The sequence below is a fragment of the Haliotis rufescens genome, unplaced genomic scaffold, assembly GCF_023055435.1.
Source record: "Haliotis rufescens isolate VD_foot unplaced genomic scaffold, xgHalRufe1.0.p SCAF_16, whole genome shotgun sequence".
Taxonomy (NCBI): Eukaryota; Metazoa; Mollusca; class Gastropoda; order Lepetellida; family Haliotidae; genus Haliotis; species Haliotis rufescens.
The window spans coordinates 20,122,867-20,136,422 of NW_025963846.1; the positions used below are offsets into that span (position 1 = coordinate 20,122,867).

Here is a 13,556-nt window from a genome sequence, read left to right on the forward strand (position 1 = left end):
ATTTCGGATTGCATAGAATGAGGCTTCTAGATTTATACTAAGATTAATTATTTACTTCGACACAAAAGCACACACGACATACCTACTGCCATGTTGTTTAATCATCCACGACAGTCATGCTTTTCGGCTTAAGGACACAACTAGTGAGTGCATTTGTGCAGCAGGTACGCATCAGAGATGTGAGAAGTAAAAACTAAATGTGGCGTTTCCGTCCTTAATATGCTTCTGTTAGCATCAGCCAGGAAACCCACCAGGACGTACTGCTTACAGTTAGAGTTTTATCTTCTTGTTGAACATAGGGTATTGGAATTCTAGATGAATAATTGATTACTGTGTGTTAGGGCCGAGGCTTGTGTGCATATATGTTGAAATAAATCTTAGAAATCGTATTCAAAAGGTATGAAAAGGCCCTTATGGTCTACGTTCTGCTTAATTTATCAAATGACCCGTGAAGATCCGGGGTAGAATAGGTCTTCAGGACCCATGCTTGTCGTAAAATGCGACTATGCTTTCGTAAGAGGCGAGTAACGGGATCGGGTGGTCAGGCTCGCTGACTTGGTTGATTCATGTCATCGTATCCCAATTACGTGTATCGATGCTCATGATGTCAATCACTGGACTGTCTGATCCAGACTCGATTATTTACAGACCGCCATCATATGCGGCGTTAAACAACAAACAAACAAATAAAATAAGAAATGAGCAAATAAATTTAGAAATTGTTATGAAAGTCAGATATGTTCTGCGAATGAGAACAAGACTTTGTTCACTTGTAAAGGTCTTGGAGTAACACTTAAACTACGCTAAGATAAAATGTGTCAAAATGCTGGTTGCAGATGTGTTCATGTATTTCGTGACTCGAGCGTGACATAAGCTTAGTCTCTAAGTGAGTGAGTGAGTGAGTGAGTTTGGTTTAACACCGCTTTTAACAGTTTTCCAGGTATATCACAGCGTGTCAGCTTAATGTGGGAGAAAAGCCCGAAGTGATGCAGGTCTCAGACGTTTACCACTTCGGTGAAACCCACGAGCACGAGTATGGTGCTGACAAACCTAGAAACATAATCGGGGCGAACCGGGATTCGAACCCACAATCATTGGTTTCTGGCGTGCCCAAGGGACGCAACTCTGCACAGCGAATCGCGGCGCCTTAGACGACTGGGCCACCCTTGCCCCCCTTAGTCCCTATGGGCATGTAGATAAAGACATGCAAAAACATGGTTAAACATTCATCTTGGCTCACTTGCTCAGAGTTAAACTTTTACTTGAACGTAAAAGAAAGGAAATGCTACCTGTCAACCACTGGAACAAACTATATCAGCTTTATGAATGACTACGAATGTCAACTTCTTGCAAGAGTCTTATATTTTCGGAAAGCAATAATCAGTTCGATTTTGTTCGTTATAAAAATAACTATATCGTCAGATACTGTGGCGTCTTTATGAATATCTCTGACAGTCCTCGTCTGATGGCATCTTTCCAAACAACAGAGCATAAGTTGGTTCGAACTGTGTTCATAACGCCAGCTGGCCACATCCCACGAGACCCTTAAAATCTGGGGTAGAATAGGTCTTCAGCAACCCACGCTTGCCGAAAAAGGCGACTATGCTTGTCGTAAAAGGCGACTAACGGAATCGGGTGGTCAGGCTAGCTGACTTGGTTGATGTATGTATCCCAATTGCGAGGATCGATGCTCATGATGTCAATCACTGGATTGTCTGGTCAAGGCTCGATTGTTTACAGACCGCCGTCATATAGCTGGAATATTGCTGTGTGCGGCGTTAAAAAACAAACAAACATCCCAAGATGTCAAATAACATCAGAGATGTACTGTCACCTATGGTGTTGACTGATCTACTGATCCCCGTGTTAAGTTACCCAGTACGTTGTATTTCGCAATGTCTGATGACTGCCGAACTAGTCCTCAAGCCATTACCCTGCTTTTAATGAGTGCGTTTTGTTAACGCCACTTTGAACACGTTTTCATTTATATCACGGCGTGTTAGCTTAATGTGGGAGGAAATCCCGAAGTGATACAGGTCTTAGACGTTTACCACTTTAGTGAAACCCAGAGAACGAAAATATTGCTGAAAAACCTATAAAATAATCGGGGCAAACCGGGATTCAAAGCCACAAAGGTTTATGATACCTTAAGAACGACTGGCCACCCGTGCAAAATCGCAGTCAGGGTTAGCCTGATGTGATGAAAGTAGCATTTGGCAATTTTCCTTCAAAGTTTTATGTTCTGTCTAATATGGTCAAAATAGGATGCCCTAAAATAGAATGTCATTGCGGAACAGTAGCCCATGACATAGTCAAACACATTTTTATGTCATGTACTATTAACATGCAACAAAAAAATAAATGTTCGAAAATATGTTTTATATTACAGATGCAAATTGCTCTGTTGACCTTTGGCCGAATGATGATGATGCTATAATGTCTTTCCTCTTAGGCCGAGTGCCTGATTGCATGAAAAACCTTGAGCTTGATATATGGGGCGAAACTATGTTACTAGTCTCTTATTATGTTAAAAGGTTGCAGCATGTGTTCATACCCCCTTCACTAGGACATGTAACTACTTTGTTTAGTTTTCATTTATATTCATGTATCTATCTCATATAATGTATCTGCAATACTGGAGAAAATAAAAACAATATATCTATCTATCCATGCTGCATTACCCTCGGCATATCGTGTGACGCCATATCCCCTCATTCACTCCCGTCCTACGCGGTCGGGGTACAATGGCACACGAGGAACCAAGTCCTGACCACTGAATTAATTGTGTCGCCTCTTTCGACATGCATAGTTTGCTGGGGACGTATTCTAGCCGTACTCCCCGCGAGGTATCATTGTGTTGGACCAAACAATCACCGAGACAAGCAGGCTAACCAGATTCCATACAAGTTGCTATGTTCTCCCGATTTACATCAGTTAACGGCGTCATGAAAATAAAGTAGAATTTGCTGTGATGGTAAAATCAGACATCAACATTTAACACACATTGGCATGGCACCGTATCAGACGCTATGTTATTATTTCATACGTTGCATTCCACTAGGTACAGTGTACCTCACATTCTGCTCTGTAATCTGAAACCCATTTCCATTAACGAGACCATTTTTGTGCCTTGACAAGTGGATTGCTATCCTACTCTGGAAGACAAAGTCATTAGTAGGCGAGTTATCCAAATGCTTCGTATGTCGTTAACGCCCAAATTGCCAAGAGAAAAATGGAAATAACAACGCAAGGTATGCAAATATGTCAATAAATCATAATTCATATTCACGATGAAATTAATAAAAGACACGAATGTTTAGTCAAGGTTCCTGGAAAGTACAGTTCAAAGTCGTCAACTGATACCGGCTTTGCGTCTGGAGGAAGTTCCTGGCGGTAACGGGGATATCGACAGAGAGAGATGAGATATTCGTGTGAGAAATGGTAACAATGATATGATGGGCCGCGACCGTACAATCAATTTAACCCGTTCTTTTAGATTAAACAACGGTAAAATATATTTTGCGATGACGTCACATACTTGAATACGTCATAATGTTACGTATACACTTTGCGCGCTATTGGATACTGACTGCAAAGCTTGCGCTGAATACAAAACAGGAGAACATTTTTCAGAAACGTTACAGCATAACTTGCGCTGTATTAATGTCAGACCAAGCCCCCGAAAGAAGGCTAAAGATGAATTGTTCAGATACAGTAAACTACGTTTATAACGAACACGCTTATAACGAACTGACATCTAAACGAATTGGACATTTGGTCCCGGCCATTTGCTGTATATATGCTGTATGTATGCCTATAACGAACTACGATTACAACGAAGTAAACTTTGTGGTCCCTTGGAGTTCGTTATAACCGTAGTTTACTGTAATATTATTAATTAAATGAGAAAGGAAGAACTCCCTTTTATTGAATAATAACTATAAATTTGCACAATCAAGGGTTGAAGCATGTATATATTCATCTTCTAACGTTGTAATCTAGTAAACAAATTAGGAAATATATGACTCTTCTGTTATTGTCCTGCCTTAAAGGTTTAAAGACGAATCTTTAATACGATTTAAGTCCTCAAACGCCAATTATTTTAGCAGGGAAACCACATGGTCGATAGAATTTCAGCCGTATGAAACAAAGATCGGTCTCAAGTTTAATGCAATGCATGGTGAAGTAAAAGTTATGAATTGCATGTAAATATGTGTGAGGAGAATATAGAAATGCTTATAATCATTACACTGATTGACCGAATGTTGTTTTAGGTCAATCATGAGCATCGATGAGCATCGATCATAAAAAGACAAACATCTAGTCTGACACACACGGTAATCCCCATTTTCTTATTATTTGGTGCTTAAGACAAGTACTTCTTCTGCACAGAGTGTATCGGGGAAATGAATATCATTAACTTGGAACCTATTCTGCCACAGAAACTCTCTGGATGACGTTTCTAGAGTACTAGGAACCAATTCCCACATAATCTCGTGGGAAGACGAGCATTGGATACAGGATCATTCTCCCCAAGGATCTCTCGGAAAGGCAGGTGTTGGGTACAAGGAACCTTTTGTTCCACGGAATCCTTGGGAAGACGACCATTGGTTACAGGAACATTCTACCTAAGAATCTCTCCAAAAGGCACGTATTGGGTACTAGGAACCCGGTTTATAATTCCCCGGGAAGACGACCATTGGATACTAGACCATTCTATTCAGGTTTAACGTCAATTAATGATACTGCTTAGTCATAGCATCACATTATTCTACATCAACACATGTGGTGAAATTGCCATATCAAACCAAATCACATGATCACATTAAAAGGTTAAAGAGGTCGCCAAGCTGACGCGAATACGCAGGGCCCAAACACGTTTCAGGAGATATTTGAACATTGGATCATAGCGACCTCAAATCCTTTGCCCTGAGGTGGAACAAATGGATATTTATAATTACATCTAATAATACCAACAAAATATAAAAACAAAAAACGAAATCCTGAAATTGCCATAGGAATGGAGTCAGTCGGACCGTCGTGACTGCAATTGGCATGCAAGTTCAGTTTTTCCATGCCGCTTTCACAACAGACGAGGACATTGCTGATAAAATAGCGTATCCCGCTTTCGACATTGGTATCATAAATATGAAGCGGGATCTCACAGACGTTTGGCTATGCCAGAAAACGGCAGCACGGTTTCCACAGCAAATCGGATTAAGCACGGTTTAACGAATATATATAACTGCGGTAGGGCTACATGTTATGTACTCACCGATACTCAAACAGAATGCAGTATTCCACGTTGACGGTGTTGTTGTTGCCATACTTAGGAACGAGGACTCAACTCTCCCTGCAGGAGAAGTATCGTCTGCTCCGGTCGTCTGCTACCATCGCCTGCTCTTCCATCGATCGGACAGCTTGTCCAGAAAAGTCACAGAGCACGAGACGGGGAGAATGCACGTGGGGACGAAATTGAGGATGGCCGCCTCAGAGTTTGTATGTCGACAGTGGGGTTTTTAATCTTCAAATGATCTCGGTATTTCCTAAAGAACTAAAGACCTAGCACGGAGATAGTTTGATCGATTTTGTAATTTGAAGGAAGAGAATCGATGGCAGGCGGGAATGGAAGTTGTCAGCTGACCAAAAGCCTAGAATTAAGGATTCGCCAGGGACGGAAGCCATGAGAGACCTCGTCTGGCAAAGGCCAAGGAGTAAACAGTTATGGGAGCAGTGTGATGGCAGCAGAAGAGGTATGGTTGGCTAAATTTAAAACGTCAACGACAGAGAATAATCAATCTCGATTATCCACCCAAACAGATTCCATTGGGCTTTGAAGGCTAAATAGTGACGAAACGTATATGATAATGAATGGCTAACTGAAGATCAGTGATGACACCAGCTGTTCGTGAAAGTGAGTGAGTGAGTATGGTTTTACGCCGCTTTTAGCAACATCCCAGCAATGTAGGGGAACACCAGAAATGGGCTTCACACATTGTACCCATGTCGGGAATCGAACCCGGGTCTTCGGCGTGACGAGCAAACGCTTTTACCACTAGGCTACCCGACCGCCCCTGTTCGTGAAAGGAAAGAGAAGATGAATAGGTGGGGGAGACTGGCGGCAGGACCTGGGGAGCAAATGACAGAAAAGATGGATGGAGAAACAGGAAGTACCATGTGGGAAGACTGGGAAGATCTGCACCAATTCAAACCATGAACACATTATTTAGATCTGTTCTATCTCGAAGAACAGAGAGCGAAGGACGAGAGCTAAATGAACAGTGAGTGAGTGAATTGTGTGTTACGTTATGGACATTATTTCAGTTCTTTCGCAGCTATCAGTTTAATGTGGGAGGTAATTCTGACGTGACTTTTTTCACCTTGGCGGGGGGCACGGGTGGCCCATTCGTCTTAGGCGCCGCGATTCGCTGTGCAGAGTTGCGTCCCTTGGGCACGCCAGAAACCTATGATTGTGGGTTCGAATCCCGGTTCGCCCCGATTACGTTTCTAGGTTTGTCAGCACCATACCCGTGCTCGTGGGTTTCACCGAGGTGGTAAACGTCTGAGACCTGCATCACTTCGGGCTTTCCTCCCACATTAGGCTGACACGCCGCGATATAACTGGAATACTGTTAAAAGCGGCGTTAAACCCAACACACTCACTCACTCACTCACTCACTCACCCTGGCGAAACCCGGAAGTACGGGTATGGTTCTGACTTACCAAGGAACATAAACAGGATTCGAACCCACGATCATATGATCCGAATCCACTAGCACAGTTAACTGCGTTGCCTGTAGCTCCGTGGTCCTGTTCCGTGGATCTCTGCTCAAGTTCTCAATCACTAGTTTATATGGTCTGTTCAAGAATCAAGATTCCAACGCCGTAGTATTGCTGGGAAGTGGTGTTAAACATCATTCACTCAATGCACACATTCCTGAACGGTTTTCTCACTCACTTCAATGGAACGTATATGATGGGCATAGACCATAGGTCATAATAGTAAACATTGGGGATTCGAACCCTCGACCAGCAAATCCTTCCAGCTAAGGGAGGTAACTCTGGCCCACCCAATCCGATGCTGTAACAGGGAGCTGACACGCCATGATATAGGAATTCGGGTTGAAACGGCGCTATATCCAAACCACTCACGCACTCACTCATTAAGTAGGTTTGCTATGATTTGGTTGGTGATGTTCATGTAGGAAGGAGAATGTTCGATTTGTCCATACGCATATTGAAACTGGGCTGTAAGGAGCGATGAGAACATACATCCATGTGGACTGCTGATTGAGAGGCGAGCAAACACACTCTTTACTGCATTGACCCCCACACCTTTCACGAGCTGAACAGTTGGCTGATTGTGCTGTGTTGAAAACACGCCAAGCAATCAGCAGTAATGGACGCACTTCTAAACCAGACTCGCTATTTTGGGGGATATGAACTCGGGAGTTTTCAGTCGAAACATCTGTACTGAGAATTTACTGTTGTCGTGAAAGAAACCACTCCAGATGTGCATGGATTCAAGCTGAGAGCGAATTATCATGTGGAGGTCCACATGTTGATGTTACAGCCGAGGTGGGTCCTGATGCTGAGGTCACATGAAATATGGAGCCCACATGTTGAGGTCCCACGTGATGTGGAGGTCCACATCATCATATCACATGTGATATGGAGGTCCGAACCTTGAGATCACACGTGATGTGGAGGTCCGCATGCTGAGATCACAAGTGATGTGGGGGTCCGCATGCTGAGATCAAACGTGATGTGGAGGTCCGCATGCTGAGATCAAACGTGATGTGGAGGTCCGCATGCTGAGATCAAACGTGATGTGGAGGTCCGCATGCTGAGGTCACAAGTAATGTGGAGGTCCGCATGCTGAGATCACAAGTGATGTGGAGGTCCGCATGATGAGATCACACGTGATGTGGAGGTCCGCATGCTGAGGTTACAAGTGATGTGGAGGTCCGCATGCTGAGGTCACAAGTAATGTGGAGGTCCGCATGCTGAGATCACAAGTGATGTGGAGGTCCGCATGATGAGATCACACGTGATGTGGAGGTCCGCATGCTGAGGTCACACGTCATGTGGAGGTCCGCATGCTGAGATCACACGTGATGTGGAGGTCCGCATGATGAGATCAAACGTGATGTGGAGGTCCGCATGCTGAGATCCAGGTGATGTTGAGGCTATCATGCTGATATCACACGTAATGTGTAGGTCCATATGTTGAGGTTCGCACGTGATGTGGAGGTCCGCATGTTGAGGTCACGTGAAATATGGAGGCCCGCACGTTGAGGTCACACGAGATATGGAAGTCTAGACATTGAGGTCACACGTGATGTGAAAGTCCACCCACGGTTGAGGTCTTACGAGAAGTGACAGACCACACGTGACAGACCTTACATGAGAGATGACATCATCACGCCGACGGCAGACAAATATTACAAATGCTCTCGAGCTCATCATTTGTAACATATGCACACTGCTGGTAATATATCACACAACGTGTCTATGCCACAGAGGTAGTACTAGTCCTGCACCATGACTGTGGAATATATTTATTTTATGAAAAAATAATAATCTAGAAACGCATACAAAAGCAAGTCTAGCCAGCTCTAGCTAGCTAGAGTCAAGAAGGATATTGTGTAATATAAGATTTCATAGGCTAAATGTTAGTCTAAGGTAGTACGTGCAACCAGACAATATGAATGGTGCTTTGGTTACACATAGATTGTAGCTACGATGACATTGGAATACATTGAATATAAGCTGCAGCTCGTTAGAAGTCGTATTCACTATAACTACTTTTAGTCACAAAACATTCTACTCAAAAGGAGTTTAAGAACACGCGATCTTTCCATATGACTACGGCCATGCAAGCTTAACTACAGTCGGGTGTTCTTTACCTTCTTTTGAGCAGTACACTTCCAGGTCGCGTCCATTGTCGGACAATCTGCAAAATTTAAATTCTTAACTTCACACACAATGTAGAAAGTGAGTGAGTTTAATTTTACGCCGCTTTAGCAATATTCTAGCAATATCACGGCGGGGGACACCAGAAATGGGTTTCACTCATTTTACCCATGTCGGGAATCAAACACGGATCTTGGGCGTGATGAGCCAACGCTTTAACCACTAGGCTACCCGACCGCCCCCAACATAGAAAGAGATGAGACCATTTAAAACATTGTACTGCATGGCTTACGTAAGATTCATGTTTTGAATGATTTCACTCACTCACTCACTCACTCACTCACTCGCTCACTAGCTCACTCACTCACTCACTCACTCACTAGCTCACTCACACACTCACTCACTCACTCACTCACTCACTCACTAGCTCACTCATTTAAACGCGTCATACGCTATGAAACGCCCGGAATAAATAATACGACCATCTGTGGAAAGGATAACACGAACACTGAAAGAACATCCTGTTTGCACTTTTCCTTTATACGTTAATATCATTCAAATTCTGTCATATTTACCATAGTTACACAATATCCAATCATTTATTCCAAATAGCCGAATGATGTTCCTAAACCTACAGGCGATGACTCACACTAACTCGCGTGTTTGAGCTGATCTCATCACATCACCTGTTTCACAGGCGGACCGTCGGGAGAACAAATAATTTCTGTGGAAATGATAAACGATTTAATTAACGTGTTTTCACTGCAGTCTCCTTGTATTATCAACCTCTACTGACAGACTGCCACGAAAAAAGCTCATCTCCTGACGTCAGGAAGTGTTGACATTAATGTAAATGCACATATTTCCAAGTATTCCAAATCATTTGATTATATTTACAAACGTGTCTACTTGGGGAATGCACCAGTTACATCAGCATCCACATCCCTGAAGACCCGTGAAGATCCGGGGTAGAATAGGTCCTCAGCAACCCATGCTTGCCGAAAAAGGCGACTAACGGGATCGGGTGGTCAGACTCGCTAACTTGGTTGATGCATGTCATCGTATCCCTATTGCGTGGATGCTCATGATGTCAGTCACTGGATTGTCACTCGATTATTTACAGGCCGCCGTCATAAAGCTGGAACTTTGCTGAGTGCGGCGTTAAACAACAAATGAACAAATAAAAAAATAAACGTCCCTGGTGGGTGTGTTATGTCCTATAATCCAGGTGGTGGCACGATGCCAAATTAATGACAATTACATGTGTGCGTATAGTATTTCAAATAGGTTGGACAGTTTACTATTTCAAACCTTATTCCAGGCGTAAAAACTCATTTTAAACTGCGGCATGGTATCTCAGTGAGCTAGCACTACACACGCACGCACACACACACACACACACGCGCGCGCGCACACGCACACACACACACACACACACACAGACACACCCACACACACACATGCATGTCAATAACCTTGGACGCGACGTTAAACCCAATTTCACAGACTTTAGGAATATGGAACAAAACAAGTTCAGTTGCCACTATCGGCGAAATATTTGCTGGTGCCATCGTTAATGGTTATGATTATGACTTACGGTTGGGATTATATAACCAGTTTCCCGTCACGTGCCCAGTTAATTCAGTTGAAATAATCATGAATCACAACTATAGGGCGCACGCTAGCTTGTAAGAAGAAATATCACTTGTAAACATGTTTAAGGGAAATCATTCAATAAGAAATTGTAGGGCTTGAAACGCAGACTGACAAAAGCATTCTGTCTGAAACGAAAAAATATGCAATGGGCGATCCCGAAGTAAGTGTAACGTTATTAATTCTAGGGGGAGGGATAGTGGGGGGATAGTTTTTTGCTTCTAGTTAATGTTTTCATAGGTAATTCATAGCTATAAACAATGTTCTGGGACTGAACAAATCGTCTCGAACGATATAATGATACAGTGAGTGAGGGAGTGAGTGAAAATGGTTTTACGCCGCTTTTAGCAATATTCCAGCTATATGACGGCGGTCTGTAAATAATCGAGTCTGGACTAAACAATCCAGTGATTGACATCATGAGCATCGATCCATGCAATTTATGATACCATGACATGCATCAACCAAGTCAGCGAGCCTGACCACCTGATCCCGTTACTCGCCTTTTACGACAAGCATAGTCGCCCTTTACGACAATTTCCACACAGTTAGATGGCAGCATTGACAATGACAGAAATTCCTTTCAAAGTGGCGTTAGCCCAACTCTCATCTATTCCAACGCCTAGCCGTTATTTCTTTGCATTCTGTGCAACAATACGCATTGTTTAGGGGAAAAAAAACTATCAATCGATTTATTTGTCAGTAACACTGATTCGAAAAAGTCGCTGTCTTGAAATATTTTCCATGTTGTGTTGTTGAATGTGACCTAGACGTGACAAGGCAGGTCCGCAAACATGGACAGGACACAGCCTCCTGCAACGAACCATGATTGCTTAAAACTTTAGCTCTTGTACATGCCCACATATTTGTAACATCACATTGGTGGCGTCACGGAAAAGCATGATCCATCAACAATACTTCTAGGTCCTAATATTAACGGCAGCTATATGTCCATTTTGGGAGCGAGAAAAATACAACGACGTCTATTGATGACTTCAGTAATTGATATCTAACACACACTTCGAGGTCACAACCTCTTCAGCGATGTAGTGAAAATGATAATGTATATGCATGTATACATTGGATCATACCTGTATTAATCGTCTTTCGGGACGGTCGGGTAGCCTCGTGGTTAAAGCGTTCACTCGACACACCGAAGACCCGGGTTCGATTCCCGACATGGGTACAATGTGGAAAGCCCATTTCTGGTGTCCCCCGCCGTGATATTGCTGGAATATTGCTAACAGCGGCGTAAAAACATAATCACTCACTAATCTTCCTTCAAAAGCATTTAATTTATGTAAAATATGAAATATTGAACTTCAATTGCACTTCTGAAATGTCATTATCAACGGGAAACAATGATGGAAATTAATCATTCTCAAATTGTCTCGGAGCATATCTAGTTGTGCATTAACGAGGCACATGCGTCAGAGAAGGTTCTTCAGTGTGTAATAAAAAGCCCACTAAGCGTGGAAAACATTTTCAGGACTCATTTCTTGGTATAAGCCTAGAGCCATGCGATGTTAATGTATTACAGGGAGGGGATTTCAATGCAAGAACCAGTATAGAGTTTGATTACATTTTACATAAATAGTTTAATTCTGGAAACCCATTTGTCCAGAAACTCTCCATGCTGTGGCCAGTCTCGGTCGAAGGTATTTCCAAAATTCAACATACTGTTTTCATTGGTACATACAAAGGAAGAACAAATGAAAAACAATGTTTCGAAAACTCAAAATTTAAATTATGTTACCCATGGGCCTGTCCATGGGCGAAGAGAGGCCCTTGGGCGAGAATACTTCCCTTTGCTCAAAACTCACGTTTTTGTTTTAGAAATATATAAACTGATGATATTTCATGTCACGTTGGACCATTGCTCATCTATATATGATGCCCGTTATACGTGACAACGTTCGCGTGACATGATGGCAAACAGATAAGGGAGTTCATTGCTACAGCTTTGTATTCACTTAAATCTCAATATCAATATCAATATCATTGCTACAGCTTTGTATTCACTTAAATCTCAATATCAATATCAATATCATTGCTACAGCTTTGTATTCACTTAAATCTCAATATCAATATCATTGCTACAGCTTTGTATTCACTTAAATCTCAATGTCAATATCATTGCTACAGCTTTGTATTCACTTAAATCTCAATCTCAATATCAATATCATTGCTACAGCTTTGTATTCACTTAAATCTCAATATCAATATCAATATCATTGCTACAGCTTTGTATTCACTTAAATCTCAATATCAATATCAATATCATTGCTACAGCTTTGTATTCACTTAAATCTCAATATCAATATCAATATCAATATCATTGCTACAGCTTTGTATTCACTTAAATCTCAAAATCAATATCATTGCTACAGCTTTGTATTCACTTAAATCTCAATATCAATATCAATATCAATATCATTGCTACAGCTTTGTATTCACTTAAATCTCAATATCAATATCAATATCATTGCTACAGCTTTGTATTCACTTAAATCTCAATATCAATATCAATATCATTGCTACAGCTTTGTATTCACTTAAATCTCAAAATCAATATCATTGCTACAGCTTTGTATTCACTTAAATCTCAATATCAATATCAATATCAATATCATTGCTACAGCTTTATATTCACTTAAATCTCAATATCAATATCAATATCAATATCATTGCTACAGCTTTGTATTCACTTAAATCTCAATATCATGAATGGAAGATGTGGTTCAAAGGTAGTTTTGGGTGATTGTACCTTTGTTTCAGTAGTGTCACTGATTACATTATTGCTTCAAGGTCTTAGTTCGCATTATGTCATGAATTCGTGTCATTCAATAAAACGGTAACATACGTGAAAAGCTTCATCATTGGATATAAATTATGTCCACTAACGGCTCAGTAAGATTCATGTAATAATGTAAATGTTCAAGTAAGTGTGTATAATCTTAATAGTGTGCACGACACAATACAGTGGA

The 13,556-nt window shown here is 41.7% G+C and overlaps 1 protein-coding gene across 2 annotated transcripts in view; it reads right to left on the minus strand.

Moving 5' to 3' along the window:
• LOC124121880 (beta-1,2-xylosyltransferase RCN11-like) overlaps positions 1-13,556 on the minus strand; it is a 138,880-nt gene that overhangs the window by 75,095 nt on the left and 50,229 nt on the right. The window contains exon 1 of one of the 2 annotated variants that reach the window (XM_046484978.2): positions 5,276-5,617. The exons of the other annotated variant lie outside the window; for it this stretch is intronic. The gene's annotated coding sequence lies outside the window, so the exon portion shown is untranslated. Of the gene's footprint in view, positions 1-5,275; positions 5,618-13,556 lie in introns of those variants that run through there. 2 annotated transcript variants of the gene reach the window in all.